The sequence below is a fragment of the Salvelinus alpinus genome, chromosome 33 (genome assembly GCF_045679555.1).
Source record: "Salvelinus alpinus chromosome 33, SLU_Salpinus.1, whole genome shotgun sequence".
NCBI lineage: Eukaryota > Metazoa > Chordata > Actinopteri > Salmoniformes > Salmonidae > Salvelinus > Salvelinus alpinus.
Window position 1 is genome coordinate 2,833,306 of NC_092118.1, and position 25,715 is coordinate 2,859,020.

A 25,715-nucleotide genomic window follows, 5' to 3' on the forward strand; every position below is an offset into this window, starting at 1 on the left:
ATCACTGCCTGATGTGGCAACTGCTCGGCCTCCGACCACTACAGAGGGTAGTGCGAACGGCCCAGTACATCACTGGGGCCAAGCTTCCTGCCATCTGGGACCTCTGACACCGCCTGGTATAGAGGAAGCAAATGGCTACCCAGACTATTTGCATCCCCCCCACCCCTCTTTTACTCTGCTGATACTCTGTTATTTCCTATGCATAGTCACTTTAATAACTATGTACATATTTACTCACTTACCTCGACTAACCGGTGCCCCGCACATTGACCCTGTACCGGTACCCCCTGTATATAGCCTCGCTATTGTTATTTTACTGCTGCTCTTTAATTATTTGTTACTTTTTCTCTTTTTTTTCAATGTATTTTTCTTAACTGCATTGTTGCTTGTAAGTAAGCATTTCAGGTGTTGTATTTGGCGCATGTGACTTTAAAAAAAATTTGTTCTCAACTGAGTCTCGTGTATAAATGCAAAATTTGCAAACCCTTAAAATATAAATAAAAAAATGACCTTTGACCTTCCACTAAATTATTGTATAATTTAATGGACAGCAGGTAGGTTAGCGGTTAAAAGCGTTCAGCCAGTAACCGAAAGATTGATGGTTTGAATCCATGACCCGACTATGTGAAAAATATGTTGATGTGCCCTTGAGCAAGGCACTTAACCCTAATTGCTACTGTAAGTCGCTCTGGATAAGACCGTCTGCTAATTTACTCAAATGTAAACATGTAAATGTATTTGTTTGGCCCCCCTGAACACTCACGTTATACACTCCTGTCATTAGAGCATTGTTTTTTACTGAAGTTTATTTTAGTAAATACTTAACCCTTATATTTCTTAACTGCATTGTTGGTTAAGGGCTTGTAAGTAAGCATTTCACTTTTTTATTTAACCTTTATTTAACTAGGCCAGTCTTAAGAACAAATTCTTATTTACAATGACAGCCTAGGAACAGTGAGTCAACTACCTTCAGGGACAGAACAACATATTTTTACCTTGTCAGCTCGGGGATTCGATCTAGCAACCTTTCGGTTACTGGCCCAACGCTCTAACCACTAGGCTACCTGCCACCCCTGTAAGGTCTACACCTCTCTTCTCTCTACACATTTTATTTTATTTTGACATTGTTGGTCCAAGAATAAATCTAGTAGAGCAAACCCATGGAAACTGCTCATTCTCCTCGATACTCACTTCAGAATGTGAGTGTGTGTGTGAGAGCCACTGGAATCACACATTTCTTGCTCTCTACCCCATGTAATTTCTATTGTGGACCCCACACCCTAAGCCTCACAACCTCTCGCTCGCTATGTGGTTAAACTACTGTGTGTGTGTGTGGGCAGGCACTGCGGTGGAACAGTGGGAGAAGGGAGCAGGCCTGAGAGTAGAGTTGGGAGGTAGGTCCGCTGTGGCCTGCACAACACAGCAAGCAGTGCACTGACTGGGGCCTGGATAGAGGGGAGGAGAGGAGGAGGCGGGGCACATTAACACTAACCCTCCCTTGAGTTAGCTGTGGAGGAAGACTCCACGCCTGGATAAACCCCATCAAAAGCATATTAGCTCTCCCTCCCTTCCCCCTCTTCCACTCCCCCTGTCCCCCTTGCTTTCACACTCCCCCCTCCCCCCTGCTGTATAATAGTATCTGGTCGAGCCACGTGGCGTGCTGACACGCAGTCGGGTGAAAGGGGAGTGATGATGAATTACTCCCTGTTGGTGTTATCCGTGATGATAATTATACATTTTCTCCCTCTCTTCCCTGGGAACGGGGTCCGGAGTGCGGCGGTATTCCAGAGTGGGCCGCCGAAAAGCCTGCTGTCATCACTTATCCCCGACAGATCCCGGGCCGAAGGCTAAACGCTGATGAAAATAAAAGCGCTCATTTGATTTGTCCCGTTTTTGCAGTTTGTGTTTTTTCCCCCCCCGTAAGTCCTCCCTCTCTCTCATTCAACGTCCCCCTTTCTCACTCCCTCCTGGCCTCTCTCCCACCTTCTCTTCTCTCCAATTTCCCTCCCTCCCTCTCTCTCTCCCTAACCCTATGCAGAGGTGGGTAGGCTGTAGTATCGTTGTGTAGCAGCCTTGTGGGTGTCTTATTTTTGGCTGCCCACCATGGTTAACTAAGCCTGTACTCTGCTTCAGTCTTTGGTGTTTCACATTACAGTAGTGAAGCTTTGAGCTGATTATTTCCCCAGTTTGGAAGCGTTTCCTTTTCACTTTTTCATTCTTCCATTCCATTTTACTGTATGTACTGACATACTATAAAAATTCAGAAATACAGTATCTGTAGGTGTTTTCAATAGAATTTAAACTGTACCATTTGTTTTTTGTAATCGTATTCTGAGTGAGTAATTGTTTTTCAGTCTCTTTCAGAGGTGGACATAGTTGATTCCTTCTAGTGTTTATTTTTTATTTTAATGATCAGGTGATTTTCTTTTTTATATGGATCATAAAGGCTATTTTAGTTGTCAAGATGAATGTTTCTCTCTTATGGAGCTCCAGATCTTCACTGCAACTATCCTGCCTAGTCTAAATCACTGCTCAGTTGCAACAGTCCTCTTATCCAGTTGAATGAAGGGCGACCGATGGTCTGGAATATGACTAGTCTTGTTAACACAATTAGGTTTAGTAGTTTGCGTTGAGCAATTCATCATTAGTCGTTTTAGACAGTATGTTTACCAGGTTTAAGGTTGAGTTGTCTGTATTGAGAGGTTGCTGATTTGTTTTGGTCAGGCAGAGTGTATTTGTCAGGATGATTAAAGTTTTCTAGAGACTTTTTGGGTACGCGTAAGAGCAGTGCTGCCGACGCAACCTGTGATCTCACACTTTATAACGTTGAACCCTCAACTCACCAGACATTTCCAAACAGAACCAAACCCGAGGTGTTTGTTTTAATGGATGGATTGTTTTCATGGACATTCTCTCACGTCGAAAAAGTTGAAAACAACGCAGAGGTGACAATCAATCCCGCTTATGAGGCTTTGTTATCGGCGACGAGAGGCGAGGGTTATCTCTGCCTCGAAAACCAGCGAGAGGTGAATCCACTCTGCCTGACGAGCAATTAGGCCTAATTTCCCAATTACCTTGCGACTGAGCGTTCCTGTGGCGTTCATTAAAAGCCATAATTGCATTGCATTGGGTTGACATGCTCCTTTTTCCCACTTTGGGCCGTTTCTCCCAGTCTGGCTCAGTGCTAGAGCTAGTGCTAGGTTCCCGCCCCGCCTGTCTGAATCGATAAAGGCTGATTGTGGAACGCGGTGTTGAGGAGTGTGTGGAACATGGAGTCGATGATGGCCCGGTGATTATGAAGTATGGAACCCCATTTGTTTGTGTGTGTGTCCAACCTCCTTTTCTCTGGGCACACATTCACTCTTGCTATGAAATAGCTGAGCGGGTAGTGTTGAAACCTACCTTTTAATACTGATGTGTGGTGTAAATACTAAAGATAAGGTCTTGCTCATTTCAAGGATTGCTGTACCTGAGGGATATTTTAGCTTCATGGCCAACCAAGTTCAACCACCACCCTCTCAGAAGTAAGCTATCATGACTCCTACACTATTTCACACTCACTCTTTCTATTTCCCTCTCTGCTTTCCTTCTCGGCCGTGCTCTTTTCCTGTCTATTTCACCCTCCCCTTTCTCCCTCTTTCTCTCCCCTTGCATTGATTCTGGACCTCTTTGTCTGCGAGAGCTGGCATCCAAGTTGTCAGCTGCGTCAGGATTAAAAGCTATTAGTTCTGCATCATTGCCACTACAAGTGCGCTCCAGAGATTGATAGTGACTCTCTTCCTTCAGTTGGGGGAGAAACAAGAGGAAAACTGGCCCGGGGGGGGGGGTCATTTTTACCTCACACATCTGCAGAAAACAGTCACCTCCAGGCTGACGTGTGTGTATGTGTGAGAGAGATTTCAATTTGTTTAGTTATGTGAATTGTTTTTCACTCAAGTGTTTATTTATAGCTTAAGGCTCAAAGGCTCAGTCATGTATTTACTTAGAACTGAAATTAACGCCCGCCATGAATTCATAGAAATAGTATAATTACGAAATGATCTATTCACAAATGGCTGTGCAATATGCATCTATACTGTACACACATACCCTTTTAAGAATACCCACGGCATTACATGTACAGCGCATTCGGGAAGCATTCAAACCCCTTGACTTTTTCCACATTTTGTTACGTTATAGCCTTATTCTAAAAAGGATTACACCGTTTTCTCCTCATCAATCTACAAACAATACCCCATAATGATTAAGCAAAAACAGGTTTTTAGACATTTTAATGTATAAAAAATGTCATAATGAAATATCACATTTACATAAGTATTCAGACCCTTGACTTAGTACTTTGTTGAAGCACCTTTGGCAGCGATTGCAGCCTCGAGTCTTCTTGGGTATGACGCTACAAGCTTGGCACACCTGTATTTGGGGAGTTTCTTCCATTCTTCTCTGCAGATCATTCAGAGACTTGTCCCAAAGCCACTCCTGCATTGTCTTGGCTGTGTGCTTAGGGTCGTTGTCCTGTTGGAAGGTGAACCTTCACCCCAGTCTAAGGTCCTGAGCGCCCTGGAGCAGGTTTTCATTTTTCAGGATCTCTCTGTAATTTGCTCCATTCATCTTTCCCTCGATCCTGACTAGTCTCCCAGTCCGTGCTGTTGAAAAACACCCCCACAGCATGATACTGCCACCACCATGCTTCACTGTAGGGATGGTGCCAGGTTTTCTCCAGACGTGACGCCTGGCATTCAGGCCAAAGAGTTCGATATTGGTGTCATCAGACCAGAGAATCTTGTTTCTTATGAAGATGTGTGCTTTTCCAAATCATGTCCAATCAATTGAATTTACAACAGGTGGACTCCATTGAAGTTGTCGAAACATCTCAAGGATGATCAATGGAAACAGGATGCACCTGAGCTCAATTTCGAGTCTCATAGCAAAGGGTCTGAATACTTTTGTAAATAAGGTATTTCTGTTTTATATTTTTTTTATCATTTGCAAAAATTGATAACCTGTTTTTGCTGTTTTTGCTGCCTGTCAGTATGGGGTATTGTGTGTAGATTGAGGAAATTGTTTTATTTAATCCATTTTAGAATAAGGCTGTAACCTAACAAAATGTGGAAAAAGTCCAGGGGTCTAAATACTTTCCGAATGCACTGTATAAATACACACACAGGCCTACCCTTTTAAGAGTAATGCAAACAATAAGACCTATACACACACACACACACACACACACACACACACACACACACACACACACACACACACACACACACACACACACACACATATATGAAATGACTCTCACTTTACAATACATGGGCTAAGTCCTAGTCTATTCTGTTTGAAATTAGATCTAGTAGCCACCACATCAAAAAGCCGACATTGCTTATTTTGTGTAACACACCGGATTTAGCCGGTCAGCAAAATATGCCCAGTATTGTCAGGGACGGCCAAAAAGTAATTTATTTGTTTTGTGAGGCGAGGTGAGGTGTACCACATGGGACCGTGTGTTGACTCAGCCAAATTTAAGGCTCCATGTTTTTAGGTGGGAGGTTGCGGAGAGGGAACACCTGGTTCTATTGAGTACTGCCCCTCACCAGTGAGCCACGACTGCCCACACAGTAGGAGTGGGATGATGCCAAAGTTTTAGCACCCTCTCTAGAAATAATGTATTTTGGTTTAACCTTGGTGTCCGTAGGCTAGGACATGTAGATATACAGTGTGTTTACAACTCACTACCCATGCTTGTCTAGTGTGTGTGACGTTACTGAGGAAGGAATGTTAACACTGGTCATGAAAACTAAATCCATGCTTTTCAACCGATCGCTGCCCGCACCTGCCTGCCCGACTAGCATCACTACTCTGGACGGTTCTGACTTAGAATATGTGGACAACTACAAATACCTAGGTGTCTGGCTAGACTGTAAAGTCTCCTTCCAGACTCATATTAAACATCTCCAATCCAAAATGAAATCTAGAATCGGCTTCCTATTTCGCAACAAAGCCTCCTTTACTCACGCCGCCAAACATACCCTCGTAAAACTGACTATCCTACCGATCCTCGACTTCGGCGATGTCATTTACAAAACAGCCTCCAACACTCTACTCAGCAAACTGGATGCAGCCTATCACAGTGCCATCCGTTTTGTCACCAAAGCCCCATATACCACCCAACCCCTGCTACCTGTATGCTCTCGTCGGCTGGTCCTCGGCTACATATTCGTCGCCAGACCCACTGGCTCCAGGTCATCTATAAGTCTTTGCTAGGTAAAGCTCAGGTCACTGGTCACCATAACAACACCCACCCGTATCACGCGCTCCAGCAGGTATATTTAACTGGTCATCCCCAAAGCCAACACCTGCTCTGGCCGCCTTTCCAGTTCTCTGCTGCCAATGACTGGAACAAATTGCAAAAATCGCTGAAGTTGGAGACTTATATCTACCTCGCTAACTTTAAACAACAGCTATCTGAGCAGCTAACCGATCGATGCAGCTGTACACAGCCCATCTGTAAATAGCCAATCCAATCTACCTACCACATCCCCATATTGTTTTTATTAACTTTTTTGCTTTTTTGCACACCAGTATTTCTACTTGCACATCATCATCTGCACATCTATCACTCCAGTGTTAATTTGCTAAATTGTAATTGCTTCGCTATTATGGCCAATATATTGCCTTACCTCCTCATGCCATTTGCACACACTGTATATAGACTTTTTTTTCTATTGTGTTATTGACTGTACGTTTGTTTATTCCATGTGTAACTCTGTGTTGTTGTTTGTGTCACACTGCTTTTCTTTATCTTAGCCAGGTCGCAGTTGTAAATGAGGACTTGTTCTCAACTGGCCTACCTGGTTAAATAAAGGTGAAATATACAGTGGGGAGAACAAGTATTTGATACACTGCCGATTTTGCAGGTTTTCCTACTTACAAAGCATGTAGAGGTCTGTAATTTTTATCATAGGTACACTTCAACTGTGAGAGACGGAATCCAGAAAATCACATTGTATGATTTTTAAATAATTAATTTGCATTTTATTGCATGACATAAGTATTTGATCACCTACCAACCAGTAAGAATTCCGTCTCTCACAGACCTGTTAGTTTTTCTTTAAGAAGCCCTCCTGTTCTCCACTCATTACCTGTATTAACTGCACCTGTTTGAACTCGTTACCTGTATAAAAGACACCTGTCCACACACTCAATCAAACAGATTCCAACCTCTCCACAATGGCCAAGACCAGAGAGCTGTGTAAGGACATCAGGGATAAAATTGTAGACCTGCACAAGGCTGGGATGGGCTACAGGACAATAGGCAAGCAGCTTGGTGAGAAGGAAACAACTGTTGGCGCAATTATTAGAAAATGGAAGAAGTTCAAGATGACGGTCAATCACCCTCGGTCTGGGGCTCCATGCAAGATTTCACCTCGTGGGGCATCAATGATCATGAGGAAGGTGAGGGATCAGCCCAGAACTACACGGCAGGACCTGGTCAATGACCTGAAGAGAGCTGGGACCACAGTCTCAAAGAAAACCATTAGTAACACACTACGCCGTCATGGATTAAAATCCTGCAGCGCACGCAAGGTCCCCCTGCTTAAGCCAGTGCATGTCCAGGCCTGTCTGAAGTTTGCCAATGACCATCTGGATGATCCAGAGGAGGAATGGGAGAAGGTCATGTGGTCTGATGAGACAAAAATAGAGCTTTTTGGTCTAACTCCACTCGCCGTGTTTGGAGGAAGAAGAAGTATGAGTACAACCCCAAGAACACCATCCCAACCGTGAAGCATGGAGGTGGAAACATCATTCTTTGGGGATGCTTTTCTGCAAAGGGGACAGGACGACTGCACCGTATTGAGGGGAGGATGGATGGGGCCATGTATCGCGAGATCTTGGCCAACAACCTCCTTCCCTCAGTAAGAGCATTGAAGATGGGTCGTGGCTGGGTCTTCCAGCATGACAACGACACGAAGCACACAGCCATGGCAACTAAGGAGTGGCTCCGTAAGAAACATCTCAAGGTCCTGGAGTGGCCTAGCCAGTCTCCAGACCTGAACCCAATAGAAAATCTTTGGAGGGAGCTGAAAGTCCGTATTGCCCAGCGACAGCCCCGAAACCTGAAGGATCTGGAGAAGATCTGTAGGGAGGAGTGGGCCAAAATCCCTGCTGCAGTGTGTGCAAACCTAGTCAAGAACTACAGGAAACGTATGATCTCTGTAATTGCAAACAAAGGTTTCTGTACCAAATATTAAGTTCTGCTTTTCTGATGTATCAAATACTTATGTCATGCAATAAAATGCAAATTAATTACTTAAAAATCATACAATGTGATTTTCTGGATTTTTGTTTTAGATTCCGTCTCTCATAGTTGAAGTGTACCTATGATAATAATTACAGACCTCTACATGCTTTGTAAGTAGGAAAACCTGCAAAATCGGCAGTGTATCAAATACTTGTTCTCCCCACTGTATATACACTGCTCCAAAAAATAAAGGGAACACTTAAACAACACAATGTAACTCCAAGTCAATCACACTTCTGTGAAATCAAACTGTCCACTTAGGAAGCAACACTGATTGACAATAAATTTCACATGCTGTTGTGCAAATGGAATAGACAAAAGGTGGAAATTATAGGCAATTAGCAAGACACCCCCAATAAAGGAGTGATTCTGCAGGTGGTGACCACAGACTTCTCAGTTCCTATGCTTCCTGGCTGATGTTTTGGTCACTTTTGAATGCTGGCGGTGCTCTCACTCTAGTGGTGGCATGAGACGGAGTCTACAACCCACACAAGTGGCTCAGGTAGTGTAGCTCATCCAGGATGGCACATCAATGCGAGCTGTGGCAAGAAGGTTTGCTGTGTCTGTCAGCGTAGTGTCCAGAGCATGGAGGCGCTACCAGGAGACAGGCCAGTACATCAGGAGACGTGGAGGAGGCCGTAGGAGGGCAACAACCCAGCAGCAGGACCGCTACCTCCGCCTTTGTGCAAGGAGGAGCACTGCCAGAGCCCTGCAAAATGACCTCCAGCAGGCAACAAATGTGCATGTGTCAGCATATGGTCTCACAAGGGCTCTGAGGATCTCATCTCGGTACCTAATGGCAGTCAGGCTACCTCTGGCGAGCACATGGAGGGCTGTGCGGCCCCACAAAGAAATGCCACCCCACACCATGACTGACCCACCGCCAAACCGGTCATGCTGGAGGATGTTGCAGGCAGCAGAACGTTCTCCACGGCGTCTCCAGACTCTGTCACGTCTGTCACGTGCTCATGTGCTCAGTGTGAACCTGCTTTCATCTGTGAAGAGCACAGGGCGCCAGTGGCGAATTTGCCAATCTTGGTGTTCTCTGGCAAATGCCAAACGTCCTGCACGGTGTTGGGCTGTAAGCACAACCCCCACCTGTGGACGTCGGGCCCTCATACCACCCTCATGGAGTCTGTTTCTGACGGCATGTTTTAGCATCTATTTGCATATTTCCATTGGGGAATGACTACTCTCTGAAGTGTGTGTGTGTGTGTGCATAATTCAAATTCACTCCTGCACTTCTTCAAACAATGTCATTTTAAAAAACTTTAGCAAAGGATCAAGTCTATAAAACTGTTTGTAACATTGTAGTTTTGGGAACAGACTGTATTGAGGTTGGATGTTTCATTTATGACAACATTTGCATCATTTCGGCCCAGTTCCGTCTTGCTCTATCTTCTCCCTCTGCCTGCCACTAGACTTCCTCTTATCACCATATTTTGTGGTGGGTGGAAGCCCGCACCAGATGCTTCAGGATTTTACCCTGCAGAATAAGGCTGTAACGTAACAAATTGTGGAAAAAGTCAAGGGGTCTAAATACTTTCCGAATGCACTGTATAAACAATGATTTTTTTTACTATGTTTGTTATTGCCTTGGAATGAATGTCATGATTTAAATAAATGTCCTAAGCTGGTAACTTATTTGTTTTCAAACACTTTCAACCACTTCTGTAGAATGACCCATATAGTGCACTACTTTTGACCAGGGCCCATAGGTCAAAAGTAGTGCACTATGTAGGGAATAGGGTGCCATTTGGAACAGGCCCCCACGGGTTGTTGTAATGTCACATTCTAACAACCCTCTCATATTTCATTTCCAGGCCATCGTGGGCTACTTTGACATTTTCTTCGACAGATTCTGCGGCAACAAGGTAAGCAGCACGTGGCGGCCCTTCCGTTTAACGGCAACCCAATTATATTCACGCTTTGGCATTCCCCACGTCCTTGGGAGGCAATCGACGCCGGTGCGTTTCCTGATTGCTGATGTAAGCACCCACCGGAGCCAGCCACTCGGAAAAGCCAATGCCAAGCTCCGTGAGCAACGTGCCGACGTCTTTTAATTACACGTCCTATTTGACTTGCCATTTGAGCATAACTGCTGAGATGTAATGCTACACCATTTGTAATGGGAACTAAGGTTACGTGTGTGAATGAAATACCTCATCTTTAGAAGACTATGAGTAGGATAGAAGGACAGCATTACAGTGGCAAGAAAAAGTATGTGAACCCTTTGGAAATACCCGGATTTCCGCATAAATTGGTCATAAAATTTGATCTGAACTTCATCTAAGTCACAACAATAGACAAACACGGTCTGCTGAAACTAATATCACGCAAACAATTATACGTTTTCATGTCTTTATTGAACACACCGTGTAAACATTCACAGTGCAGGGTTGAAAAAGTATGTGAACCCTTGGATTTAATAACTGGTTGACCCTCCTTTGGCAGCAATACCCTCAACCAAAGGTTTTCTGTAGTTGCGGATCAGACCTGCACAACGGTCAGGAGGAATTTTGGACCATTCTTCTTTACAAAACTGTTTCAATTCAGCAATATTCTTAGGATGTCTGGTGTGAACTTCTCTCTTGAGGTCATGCCAACGGCACCTCAATCTGGTTGAGGTCAGGACTATGACTGGGCCACTCCAGAAGGCATATTTTCTTATGTTGAAGCCATTCTGTTGTTGATTTACTTCTGTGTTTTGGGTCGTTGTCCTGTTGCATCACCCAACTTCTGTTGAGCTTCAATTGGTGGACAGATAGCATAACATTCTCCTGCAAAATGTCTTGATAAACTTGGGAATACATTTTTCCGGCGATGATAGCACGCTGTCCAGGCCCTGAAGCAGCGAAGCAGCCCCAAATCACGATGCTCATGATGTTCTTCGGCTTGCAAGCCTCCCCCTTTTTCCTCCAAACATAACGATGGCCATTGTGGCCAAACAGTTCTATTTTGTTTCATCAGACCAGAGGACATTTCTCCAAAAAGTACGATCTTTGTCCTCATGTGCAGTTGCAAACCATAGTCTGGCTTGTTTATGGTGGTTTTGGATCAGTGGCTTCTTCCTTGCTGAGCGGCCTTTCAGGGAATGTCGATATAGGACTTGTTTTACTGTGGATATAGATACTTTTGTACCTGTTTCCTCCAGCATCTTCACAAGGTCCTTTGCTGTTGTTCTGGGATTGATTTGCACATTTCGCACCAAAGTACGTTCATCTCTAGGAGACAGACTGCATCTCCTTCCTGAGCGGTATGACGGCTGCGTGGTCCCATGGTGTTTATACGTGCGTACTATTGTTTGTACAGATGGACGTGGTACCTTCAGGCGTTTGGAAATTGCTCCCACGGATGAACCAGACTTTTGGAGGTCTACAATTTTTTTTCTGAGGTCTTGGCTGATTTCATTTGATTTTCCCATGATGTCAAGCAAAGAGGCAGTGAGTTTGAAGGTAGGCCTTGAAATACATCCACAGGTACACCTCCAATTTACTCAAATGATGCCAATTAGCCTATCAGAAGCTTCTAAAGCCATGACATAATTTTCTGGAATTTTCCAAGCTGTTTAAAGGCACAGTCAACTTAGGTTATGTAAACTTCTGACCCACTGAAATTGTGATACAGTGAAATAATATGTCTGTAAACAGTTGTTGGAAAAATGACTTGCACAAAGTAGATGTACTAACCGACTTGCCAAAACTATAGTTTGTTAACAAGAAACTGCCTCCTTCTCTCCCTCTGTCTCGACCACCTCCCCTTCCATCTCGACCACCTCTCCTTCTGTCCCTGCCACCTCTCCTTCTGTCCCTGCCACCTCTCCTTCTGTCCCGGCCACCTTTCCTTCTGTCCCGGCCCTACCATCCTGCTCCCCAGACAATCCCTTTTCCCTAATCTCCTTCTCGAACACCATCAACACCCTCTCAAATTCCCCTGCCCTCCAACACTTCACCGGCCCCTTCACCCTTATCCTCTCCTTCAGCATTCCGAGGAGTATCTGTTTCTGTCCCAACTCCTCCACTTCTGCTTCCTTCCCCTCCTCTCCCTCTGTCCTGACCACCTCTCCTTCCATCGCGACCACCTCTCCTTCTTTCCCGGCCACCTCTCCTTCTGTCCCGGCCATCTCTCCTTCTGTCCCGACCCTCTTCTCCTCTTTCTCCTCTTCTGTCTCCGGCTCCTTCGGTGCATTTCTTCCCCCTATGCTACCACCTTCTTCCTGCTCTTCTCCTCTTCTTCCCCCATCCCCCGCTCTCGCTCCTCCCCCAACTACAGACGCATATGACCTCTGGCGAGCCGGGCAGTCCCGCCACAGGTGCGCTACCGAGCCACACCCGTGACACGCCTTCGGCTCGCCACAGTCCCCCGCCTCGTGCTCCCCAGAAAAACAAGTTTTAATGACTCCAACCTAAGTGTATGTAAACTTCCGACTTCAACTGTAGGTGATCAGATCAAATTTGATGACCAATTTATGCAGAAGTCCAGGTAATTCCAAAGGGTTCGCATACTTTTTCTTGCCACTGTATGAGATGGGTTTAGTAGGTTTAAGAGTGTGGGACCGGTTAATGTTCTACTGCAGTTGTGGAATTATTAGATGAGCCACAGAAATAGAAGTGTCACAATGGAATGAGTCGTTATTCCTCAATGTTGTAGCTTCATATACATCATGTTGATTGCTGTTGCCCAAGACTAAATAACGTTTTCTGCTTTTGAATCACAGGTGATGTTCTCCACGGGGCCACAGGTCACCAAGACGCTTTGGAAACAGACAGTATTCTTGCTACAATATCCCATTCATGTACAAGCAGGTCAGTTTCCCAGACAGCACTGGTTTCCTGAATGTGTGTGATTGTGCGCCGCTGGTGGGAACATGGCCCTGCATGTTTGTGTGTGTATGGACATGTCTGGACATGTCTGTCCTTGTCTATTGTGGTTGCACTGCATGCACACCCAACTGTCACCTGTGATATTTTTTACACCAGATCTTCCTCGAACATCCTACTGAGAGCCAGGTAATCTGCCTGTGGTACTGATGTAGTCAGGCTGTGTTAGTTATCTGTCACCTATAGAGAGACCGAGTGAGATCTAAACAGTCAGTCATCAAAAACACCATGTTGAACTTTATATGATAGCTTACCTCAAGCACTCGCGTACTGATACAAATAGCGTTTATAACTGAACGGAACATATAAAGTAAAAACATTTAACTAAGCCAATTAAAATGTTATTTCATGAAGTGATGCCTTTACAGATGTGATATGTATAAAGCTGTGTGTAAATAGTGAATATAAGTGTATGATGTGAATTATTTTGTGTGTGTGTGTGTGTGTGTGTGTGTGTGTGTGTGTGTGTGTGTGTGTGCACACGTACAGTACATTACATTGTGAACAATGGTGTGAGTGTGTACAGTGTTGTGAACGATGGTGTGTGTATGTGTGTGTGTGTGTGTGTGTGTGTACAGTACATTGAGAACATGTGCTTTTGTGTATATACAGTACTATACTTCGTGAAAGATGGTCTGTGTGTTGTATTTGATGGCCTGTGTGTATCGTAATGGGAATCAGGGATGTGTCCGGTGATGTTGGGATGGATGAGACCGTAGCTCCGTGCTGTCCAGTCTTCCCCCACTACCGTCCAATAGGAGGCCAGTGTAATGAATGGCCTGTATTGGGGACTGGACGTCCACTGTCCCTGAGTAAAGCACTACTCGGCTCTGGCCAGAGCCACAGCCACGTTGACTGTCATCCCACTGACAACCCCGTAACATTGACGCAACGTTGACGCAACGTTCACAATGCGTCTGTCAGTTAAGTGCCAGTCCTGCTTTAGGATGTGTTTTCCCTTAACTATTCTGGGTGATTTAAAATGCCATTTGAATAAGTTGAGACACTGCAGTGTTGAAATGTGTGAAGACGGTGCGGAGCAGCAGTGTGTCCGTTAGCCAGTGTAGACTGCTTTTGGCCGACAGCCCTCCCCCCCATAAAAGCAGGCACATTAAACCATTGCCAGAAATTGTAAAACATCCGTACGTGGTAAGACATTGCAGGGTGTAGAGACACTGTAGTGTTAAAATGTGTTGAGACAACACAGTTTTAGAATGGGTTAAGACACTGCAGTGTTGAAATGGGTTAAGACCCTGCAGAGTGTGTAGAAAGGTCGACTAGCATCTGCTGACAGTCTGTCCCAACTCCTAACAGCAGCCGCTGCCATATGCACACTGTTGGTGTGTGGGAGTGGGTGGGTGAGTGAGGAAGAGATTTGGAGTGACTGTTCTATTTTTGCCTTAATTTATTCTTATTGAAGAGTAAACCAGTTTGGTACAATCTACAGTGCTCTGGTGGTGCTTCTGTATCCATCAACGCTCTGGATACACACACGCGTCCTGCTGGCCTCTTGCATGCACATTTCATTCTATAAAACAAGCAGACACACACAACTGCCTTCCAGCCCTAAGGTAAATGAGGTTTTAGCTCAATGCTCTCTGTGTTTGGCGTTAGCGGACTTACCCGCTCTCCTTAGGCATCAGTTAGCAGAGTGATGAGACCCCCGAGTTAGGCTGTGATCACTCACTACTACTGGAATGGGCCCTACACACACACACAAGTACACACACGTAGCTCACTATTATTGCGACACTCACTACTACTGAAATGAGCTACACACACTCACACACCTACCTCTGTTATTACTCACCACTGGTGGATTGGGACCTGCCCTGCATGCTAAACACTCTCAACATAGAGCAACTCAACTAGAAATATGTTATATGTGGGCAATTACAGTGTTATGGATGTGACATTACAACCATAATCACAAGCTAAATGTCTCACAGAATGGACAGACTAAACATACATGAAATGTTTGAGGTGTGTGTCTATAGTACCCCATGAGGGAGCGTATGTACCCCAAAAAGCGGAATTAGGGGGACATTTGGCACACAGACAGAGAGTGGAAGTGGCAGGAAATACGTTAGTACTGCCTTTACTCTCTCAGGTCAGAGCATAGAAAAAGGAATAATATGGTTAGACAAAGTGCCATTTGACTGCAAGCCAGCTCCACATCAATGGTGGTGTGATTATCTCTCTCTCACTCGCTCTCTCGCGCTCTTCATTCGTCACTCGCTCTCTCGCGCTCTTCATTCGTCTCTCTCTCACTCGCTCTCTCGCGCTCTCCATACAGTATTCCATTGCGAGATACAGTTTTTCATAGTGCACGGTTCTGACTGTCTCTGGTGGCTGACCTGCCTATACTGTGCCCCTCCCAGCTCTCCCTCCTTTGCTAGCGCGCTATGAAAGATGCACGTGTTTGTGTTCTTGGAAGTACGGCAACTAATCAGTCTCCTCCGTTACAAACATACTTCATCTTCCCAGTGGAATCTAATCTTGACGTGCAAGAAGTCAAGGGATAACTTATTTTGGAGTCTACTCTTCACCACTACGGCATCATCGTTAACAGTGGGGGGAAAAGGCAGAGAAAGGCAAGCGACAATATGAACGAAGTCCTTGTATGGCAAGACTTTGAAAATGTATGAGGTGGAATTGAGGTACGGTAATGGTAGTACAGGTGCAGTGCTTAACCATTTGAAACGGACGCACCATGACACCCAAACCATTGCTGGCAGCAGCGCAGCAACATTTTGAATTCACATGGAATTTTATGAATTTTGCTTATTGTTTTAACGAAAAATTATCAAAAAAATTGCAGTTTAAACGTCAGGAATCAACACCCAATAGTCAATACAGAAGACAATTAGAGAGTCTCTAAAGACTGGAAAGGGTAACGGTACTGACCTCATAGAGAGAGAGATGGCCTTCATCCCAAGTGGCACCCTATTCCCCTATACAAAGCATTCGGAAAGTATTCAGACCCCTTAACTTTTTCCAGATTTTCTTACGTTACAGCCTTATTTTTGGGCAAAAACGGAAACATCACATTTACATAAGTATTCTGTCACGACTTCCGCCGAAGTTGGTCCCTCTCCTTGTTCGGGCGGCGTTCGGCGGTCGAAGTCACTGGCCTTTTAGCCATCGCCGATCCACTTTTCATTTTTCATTTGTTTTGTCTTTGTCTTACACCTGGTTTAAATTCCCCAATGACTTGTTCATTATTTAACCCTCTGTTCCCCCATGTTTGTTTGAGAGTAATTGTTTATTGTATTGCGGTCCGTATTTGTGGCCTTGTATTTATACAACGTGTATTGTGATATTATTGAGTAAAATTGCTTTCATTACTCTTATCTGCTGTCCTGCGCCTGACTCATGTCACCAGCTACACAGACGCTTTACATATTCAGACCCTTTACTCAGTACTTTGTTGAAGCACCTTTGGCAGCGATTACTGTCACCTTCCTCCGAAGTGGGTCCCTCTTTGTTCGGGCGACGTTCGGCGGTCGACGTCACCGGTCTTCTAGCCATCGCCGATCCACCTTTCATTTTCCATTTGTTTTGTCTTCTTCCCTCACACCTGGTTTCAATTCCATCAATTACATGTTGTGTATTTAACCATCTTTTCCCCACATGTCCTTGTCCGGTATCGTTTTTTGTAAGTGCTTGTGCACGTTATGTCTGGGGTTTTTGTCCCATTGTATATATTGTTTTTGTTCACGGTGATTTTTATCATTAAACTGCGCCGTTGTAACAGTCTTTGCTCTTCTGCGCCTGACTTCTCTACTGCCAGGACGCACGCACTACAATTACAGCCTCGTCTTCTTGGGTATGATGCTACAAGCTTGGCACAGCTTTATTTAGGGAGTTTCTCCCATTCAGAGACTTGTCCCGAAGCCACTCCTGCATTGTCTTGGCTGTGTGCTTATGGTCGTTGTCCTGTTGGAAGGTGAACCTTCACCCCAGTCTGAGGTCCTGAGCACTCTGGAGCAGGTTTTCATCAAGGATCTCTCTCTACTTTGCTCCGTTCATCTTTCCCTCGATCCTGACTAGTTTCCCAGTTCCTGCCAGTGAAAACATCCCCACAGCATGATGCTGCCACCACAATGCTTTACCGTAGGGATGGTTCCAGGTTTCCTCCAGATGTGATTCTTGGCAATCAAGCAAAAATAGTTCAATCTTGGTTTCATCAGACCAGAGAATCTTGTTTCTCATGGTCTGAGAGTCCTTTATGTGCCTTTTGGCAAACCTCAAGCGAGCTGTCATGGGCCTTTTACTGAGGAGTGGCTTCCGTCTGGCCACTCTACCATAAAGGCCTGATTGGTGTAGTGCTGCAGAGATGGTTGTCTTTCTGGATGGTTCTCCCATCTCCACAGAGGACCTCTGGTGCTCTGTCAAAGTGACCATTGGGTTCTGGAGGCCACTGTGTTCTTGGGGACCTTCAATGCTGCAGAAATGTTTTGTCACCTTTCCCGGATCTATACCTCGACACAATCCTGTCCCAGAGCTCTCGGACAATTCCTTTGCCCTCATGGCTTGGTTTTTGCATCTCAAGGATGATCATTGGAAACAGGATGCACCTGAGCTCAATTTCGAGTCTCATAGCAAAGGGTCTGAATACTTACAGTGTGTAAATAAGGTATATATTTTAGTTTTTTATAAATTTGCTAAATATTCTAAAAATGTGTTTTCGCGTCGTCATTATGGGGTATTGTGTGTAGATTGATGCGAAAAATAATAGTATTTAATCAATTTTAGAATAAGGCTGTAACGTAACAAAATGTTGAAAAAGTCAACGGGTCAGAATACTTGCACTGTGTAGGGGGCACTATTATAGGGAGTTAGGGTGCCATTTAGGATGGATCCAGGGTAAAATAATATGTTTTGTTTTAAAGAGGGGGAAAAGAGAGTAAAGAGGTGAGGAATTAAAGAGTGACAAGAGAGTTAAGAGGATAGAGGGAAAGAGGCCTCGTAGAACGAGAAGCAGTTGGAGGAGTTTAAGTGTAAGAGAACCAGATTAAGAAGTGAGGATGGAGAGCGTGTAAGAGAGCCTTTGGGAAGTGAGAAGGAATTAAGAAATAAAAATAGTTTAAAAGATAGAGGGGGTGGTTAATGATGTAGTGGCGAAACTCGTTCGCTACACCCCAGCACCTTGGCAGTCCCAATGCGCCTCGCGGGATGTTAAAGCCGAAATTGAGTTTTTAACAACATTAACTAGCTGCCTGACACCTCTATAGCCTGCTTTATAACTAATACACACAGACACACACACACACACACACAGGTATGCATCTCAGCGTGTGCACACACACCAGCCATTCCCCTGTGGTCCTGTGCAGTGAGGGCAAACGTCTCAAAGTCACCCTGAAGACACACACTCCCACATTTCCTTCCTTCACACACACACTTCTGTCCCTATTTATTTTACAGAATGCTGTCAGAGACACACCTGATTTTAAAACAAAGGAATGAGAGACACAACCTGACCTGCAGCAACGCCAATGTCTCTCCACTCCCTGCGTCCGGTGATGTATCTGTGGCGAGACAGAAGCGTATGAGATGTGTTTGTATGAGTGCAGTAATTAACCACAGGAGTCTGAGAGTCAACATACACACACACAAAGAGATGTTGGAGTTTAGAGAGAGAAAAACAGCACACAGTGAGCCGGAACAAAACATCTGAGAACTACTCGGAGCTGGCAGGTTAATAAATTAAACGCAGCATCGTTTATCATGCTCATTTGATTTGTATGACTAGGAAATGGATGAGGTGGGATTTTCATAGGGTTACAGATTTTTTTTTTTCCTTTTTTTTTTTTTCTTCAGTTGCCTACTTTTTTGTTTGTTCAAGAAACGAGGGCATACTTTGTGCGAGGATGTCCCATGATCCTATAGATGAAACGGAGGCCTGGTTATCTGTGTCTCGGACCAATCAGAAGACCTGAAACTTGGGTGGGAGTTTGCTGCGGATTTCGATAGGCCAGTGATTCACTTTCTTCCGTCCCTTTAACTCTAGTGTCCTCTCTGTGCCCTGTGTCCTGCCATAACTCTTCTGTCTTCTTCTTGTGCCTCTTACTGATGAAATGATCTCTCTCTATTTCACTTTCTCTCCAACTCTCACTTTCTCCCCCCCCCCCTGTGTTTTAGTGCTGAAGGTCCTTGAGGAGCTGAGCTGCATCGGGCAGACAGCAGGGTGTAATTCCCCAGGCCTGCTTTATGTACTGCTCAGACAGGTGCTCAGGATATACGACCCCCTGACACTGCCTGACCACACCTCCTCTACCTATCCCCCTCTTCTTAGACAGAAGGAAAGGAGGGTTGAAAAAGTGAGTTATGTAGAAAGGGGAGAGAGGGAGACTAGATTGAAATGCTGCTGCCGTGCACATCACTGCAGTGCCGGGTGGAATAGATGGAAGTTGTTCTGCCTTGGGAGAACTTGGAAAGGGAGGTGTGTGTGTGTGCATGCGTGCTTGATTTTATTTATGAAAAAAAAAATATATATACAAATAAAAAAAACTGCTTAAAAGTGCACATGATCACGCATGAAAACATTAAACAACCCTTTTTCAGTGTGGTCCTTGAAAAACAAACTGTTTGTGTGCATGCAACATTTGCTACTTGCAAAGTTACCTGTAGATAACGTCAGTGCCACATCTGTATTTTGGTCCAAAAAGCATTGGACTTGGTCGGGCCATCATTTTCACTCACACAAACATTTGGTGCTAAGAAATGCATTTTATTCATATGATGCACACATGAATTTATTATAGAAAATGGTGAGAAAATAATAAGATTGAAAATAAAAATTTTATGAACATTTTATGATCATACTAGTTAGTATGATTCATGAGAATTATACGTCAATGTATTTATTCAACTTTTAACAGGGAGTCACTATTGAGACCAAGGTCTCTTTTTGCAAGGGAGCCCTGATACACAATGTATAAAATGCAAAATAATATCCAATATAATTCAAATATTCAAGTAAAACCATCACATTCCTCAGCAAGGAGGTCCCCAATCAATATTTTGAAATGTCTGAGAGGCACCAGAAAATCCAGGCACCAGAACATCCAGTTGACTGTCAAAGACAGTACATTTGTGTCAAAAATAGTGAAGACAGTTAAGTGCATTTCTTTGTATATCTGAGTAATCCACTCTTACCTCTGCATTCTCCTGTTGCCATTGTCTATTTACCCAATAAGGGTTTCATCAAGCTAGCTGACATTCGCTACATGAGCCTGGTACTTTAGCCTGTGTACGAGTTTGTTTGTGCCATCATGCCACTCCTTGTCATGTTTGGTATGACAAGGAGTTGACATGATAGCACAAACAGATCTGGGACCAAGCTACCGGTTCTTATCCCCAGTGGGACCAAGGATGGACAGACCTGGAGATGGGGGGGCAAGTAAAGTTAGGTTTCTCTCAGAAGAAAGCTCTTATGTTTTACGGTCATTACTATGGCAGTGTTTATGATAGGTCTGTGGCAGAGGTGTCAAGTGAAGTGTACCTTGTCTTGTTCTTACCTCTGCCATGTGAGGTCAGTTTGACCTGATGGGCTGGAGAGGCCGTGGCCACCCTCTGTTTGGAGAAATATGAGAGGGAGAAGGGCGAGAGATGAACAGAGACAATAAACATCCACATTCTTTGAAGATAATACTTTGAGCACACACTTTACACACTAGGTCTGATTGTAGGTATCCAAACAACTCCAAACAGTTAATTATTAAAATAGAAACATTTTAACCTGTAGTTTGGCAACCATCAAGGAGGGAAGGTGGATATCATAGCTTTAGAGCCTTCTTACCTTTACACTTTACTGGTTGGTCATCCTTCCATCTCTCTCTTGATGGAAAGTCTTTTCCTCACCCACTATCTTTCTTCTGGCTTGTTTTGGCATTCATTATAATTAATCGCTGTCAATCCACCATTCTTTGAAAGTTTGGAAGACCTCTTTTTTTCATCCCGTCTTTTGCGTTTGTTCAATTCATAGCACATTTCTTTTCTAAGAGTGTATCTAGAACCTAAACGTTTCTTCTTCTGTCCCCATAGGAGAACCCTTTCAAGAACCCTTTGGTACCAGGTATAACCCTTCTGTTTCCCGGTAGAACCTTTTTGTGTTCCATGTAGAACCCTTTCTGCAGTGAGTTCTACATGGAACACAAAAGGGTGCTCCTATGGGGACAGCTGAAGAACCCTTTTGGAACCCTTTTCTCTAAGAGTGTAGCTTCAATCCACCAAAATATCATGAACCTTTGTTTTTTCTCTTACCTTGGAAGATGGGCCCTGGTCAAAAGTAGTGCACATTATAGGGAATAGGGTGCCATTTGGGATGCAGTCCCGGTATGGAGCGCGCCAGTGAGTGTAATGGACTAGGATAGCGCATTTCTGTGGCTGTGCGTGGTTAACGTTCGTGGCATGTTGATGTTTGACGTCTCTGTGAAAGGACCAGCAGTAGCCTGTGTGAAGTTGGGTTAATAAACCGTCAATTTTTAAACTCAATCCTCTGTCTGAACAAACTGTTCCTTTATGATCGAGTCAGGTCATTACATTGGTGTCAGAAGTAAAAACGTTGATAAAAGTTAGCCAGCTAGCTAGCTGACTTCCGTGGCTAGCTACCGTAGGTGAGAGCGGGGGTTGAAAATGCTTCGAGGGAATCCGAAGGTGGAGGTAGGGGACGATTATGGCCAAGGAAGTGTGTTTGCATGGATGTCGGTGGATCTGGCTGAGGAGATCGCCAGGGCGTCGGAGCCCAGATGCCGCTTGAGGGAGGACGTTAGAGTGATGACGGCTGAAGCGGGCATGAGTGCTTCGTCGACTGTGGTTCGCGCGGATTCTGGTGGGCGGACCAAAGAGGTGATGTCGACGCGGCGGGGCGAGGAATCTGTGGCCCAGGATGTAAACAAACATGGCTGTGTCCGTATTTGTGAAGACCCCGAAGTATTCCGGTAAGGCAGATTGGGAAGCTTTACATGCTCAGTTTGACCACCCCCTAAGGGGTGGTCGAATGAAATAGAGCCCTGCAGTTGGCTTTATGCCTCACGGATGATGCTCTGGCCTGTTTGATATTGATTCGCCCCGAGGACAGACTATGATTATGGTGCTTTAGTGGGAGCACTGAGGAGGCGCTATGGACAGTGTGTACAGCACGGGCTGCTGCGCTCCGAACTGAGTAATAGACGCAGGCAGCCTGGAGAGCCACTACCGGTGCTAGCTAATGACATTGAGAGCATATGATCACTTGCCCCCCTCCGTGCAGAGCGAGCTAGCACGGGACAAGTTCATACAGGCGCTTTCTCCTACGGAGCTGCGCATACAGACCCAGCTGGCTCATCCTGAGTCATTGCAGATAGCCTTGGAGATGGCTTTGGAGAGGGAGCTGGTGTGGGCTGGGGCTTTGATGGGGGTGCAGGGAGACTGTGTGGGCTAGAGGGCAGAGCAGCCCAGAGCCGGAAAAGCCTGCATGGGTAGCTGAAATGACTGAACTCATTCGTGCTGTGTCGCTACAGGCGGCACGAAACACATGCCCTGGTACCAGGGTCTGCTGGAGTTGTGGCCAGCCAGGCAATCTGCGCTGGGATTGCCCCATGTCCCCCAGAGCTCAGGGAAACGGCTCGGGGTCCGCATAGACCGGGTAGTGCGGACCCCTGGCTTTCTTTTCCAACCACCATCATCTTCAGGAGGAGCCCACCGGCACAGACGGGGAAGCAAGGCTCCACTTCCCCCAGAAGCAGACGTATGGAGCCTGTTGTTGTGGTGGGCCGGACCTGTGTTGGGGACTTTTGTCATGTCACTGTGGAGGGGGTGCCCTGCTCTGCCCTGGTGGACACTGGGTCCACAGTAACCCTGGTGAGGCCGGATATTGTGCCAGTTTGGACTCAGTTTGAGCCCACAACTGTGCAGCTCCGCACAGTCAGAGTTGAGCTGGCACCCATGAAAGGGAAGGGAATGATGACTCTGACAGTAGGGGGCAGGTCTGTGCGTCATCCTGTGTGGGTGGCGGCTGTGCAGGACCCTTGTTTCCTGGGGTTGGACTTTCTTAGGAGCACAGGCAGCCAGTTAGACCTAAATGGGGGCACACTGAGCTTCCAGGGAGGGCCAGCAGTCACCATGGCCCCCCTAATGTCACATTCACTCAACCCAACAAACCCTTTACTCCAACAGTTAATGCATCAGAGACACATGGCTGTGTCCCACATCTGCGTGTGACTTTTCCACAGCCCCCCTGTCACCTACGGCTGTGTGTTGCATTCCCCCAGCTACCTCCACGACACATCCCTCCATGAGTCCGGGTCGCGCCCCCCCAGCCCAGCTATCTCAGATGGGAGAGGAGAGGACACTGTCTACAGTGAGGGAGAAGCTCGCCCAGCCAGGGCTCCTGTGCTACCACCAAAGCCCACTCCTGGGCTACAATATCCGGACCCCTTCTACTGCCGGTATGGGGAACGGAACCCCGCATATCCTCTACAACTGGACTACCGACATAATCTGCCCGAGGATTCCAACAGGCCCCTCAGGCGCGATGTCCGCTGAAGGCCCATTCTGCTAACCGCAGCCTACTAGCTACCTAGAGCTACTTGGAACCCTACTAATTCCACGACTGGTCTATCAACGTCACCGCACGAAGAGGCAAAAACAGACTTACCCCCATCGCAACGTCCCCCAAAGGCTAACTTGCTTTCCCCGGTCTGCTAACTGCTAGCCCCGGTCTGCCAACTTCTTGCTTGCTAACCCGGTCTGCTAACTGCCAGCTTGCCAGCCCCGGTCTGCTAACTGCTAGCTTGTTTAGCCCCGGCCTACTAACTGTTAGCTTGTTAGCATCGGCCTGCTAAATCGCTGTGTCCCCAGTCAGCCCAACCACTCACTGGACCCATATGTTCACTTGGCTACGCATGCCTCTCTCTAATATCAATATGCCTCGTCCATTACTGTCCTGGTTAGTGATTACTGTCTTATTTCACTGTAGAGCCTCTAGCCCTGCTCAATAGGCCTTAACAAACCATGCTGTTCCACCTCCTACATATGCGATGACATCACCTGGTTTAAACGTCTCTAGAGACTATATCTCTCTCATCATTACTCAATGCCTAGGTTTACCTCCAATGTTCTCACATCCTACCTTACCTTTGTCTGTACACTATGCCTTGAATCTATGCTATCGTGCCCAGAAACCTGCTCCTTTTACTTTCTGTTCCGAACGTGCTAGACGGCCAGTTCGTATAGCCTTTAGCCGTACCCTTATCCAACTTCTCCTCCGGTGATGTGGAGGTTAATCCAGTTCCTGCAGTGCCTAGCTCCACTCCCACTCCCCAGGTGCTCTCATTTGTTGACTTCTGTAACCGTAAAAGCCTTGGTTTCATGCATGTTAACATTAGAAGCCTACTCCCTACGTTTGTTTTACTCACTGCTTTAGCACACTCTGCCAACCCGGATGTCTTAGCCATGTCTGAATCTTGGCTTAGGAAAACCACCAAAAACCCTGAAATCTCCATCGCCAACTATAACATTTTCCACCAAAATAGAACTGCCAAAGGGGGCGGTGTTGCAATCTACTGCAAAGATAGCCTGCAGAGTTCTGTATTACTATCCAAGTCTGTACCCAAACAATTTGAGCTTCTACCTCTAAAAATTCACCTTTCAGAAACAAGTCTCTCACTGTTGCCGCTTGCTATAGACCTCCGTCTGCCCCCAGCTGTGCCCTCGATACCGTATGTGAATAGATTGCCCCCCATCTATCTTCTGAGCTCGTGCTACTAGGTGACCTAAACTGGGACATGCTTTAACACCCCGGCCATCCTACAATCTAAGCTTGATGCCCTCAATCTCACACAAATTATCAATGAACCTACCAGGTACAACCCTAAATCCGTAAACACGGGCACCCTCATAGATATCATCCTAACCAACTCGCCCTCCAAATACACCTCTGCTGTTTTCAATCAAGATCTCAGTGATCACTGCCTCATTGCCTGCATCCGTAATGGGTCTGCGACCAAACGACGACCCCTCATCACTGTCAAACGCTCCCTAAAACACTTCTGCGAGCAGGCCTTTCCTACCGATCTGGCCGGGGTATCCTGGAATGACATTGACCTCATCCCGTCAGTAGATGATGCCTGGCTATTCTTTAAAAGTGCCTTCCTTATCATCTTAAATAAGCATGCCCCACTCAAAACATTTTGAACTAGGAATAGATATAGTCCTTGGTTCACTCCAGACCTGTCTGCCCTTGACCAGCACAAAAACATCCTGTGCCGTTCTGCATTAGCATCGAATAGCCCCCGTGAACTTTTCAAGGAAGTTAGGAACAAATATACACAGGCAGTTAGAAAAGCTAAGGCTAGCTTTTTCAAACACAAATTTGCATCCTGTAGTACCAACTCAAAAAAGTTCTGGGACACTGTAAAGTCCATGGAGCTGCCCACTGCTCTGAAGCTAGGACACATTGTTACCACCGATAAATCCACTATAATTGAGAATTTCAATAAGCATTTCTCACCACATTCTTATTGGCAGACTCGACAGCCTTGGTTTCT

At 45.6% G+C, this 25,715-nt stretch overlaps 1 pseudogene; it reads left to right on the forward strand.

Annotated features, from left to right (window-relative positions):
* LOC139562842 (protein arginine N-methyltransferase 3-like) overlaps positions 1-25,715 on the forward strand; it is an 89,538-nt pseudogene that overhangs the window by 52,984 nt on the left and 10,839 nt on the right.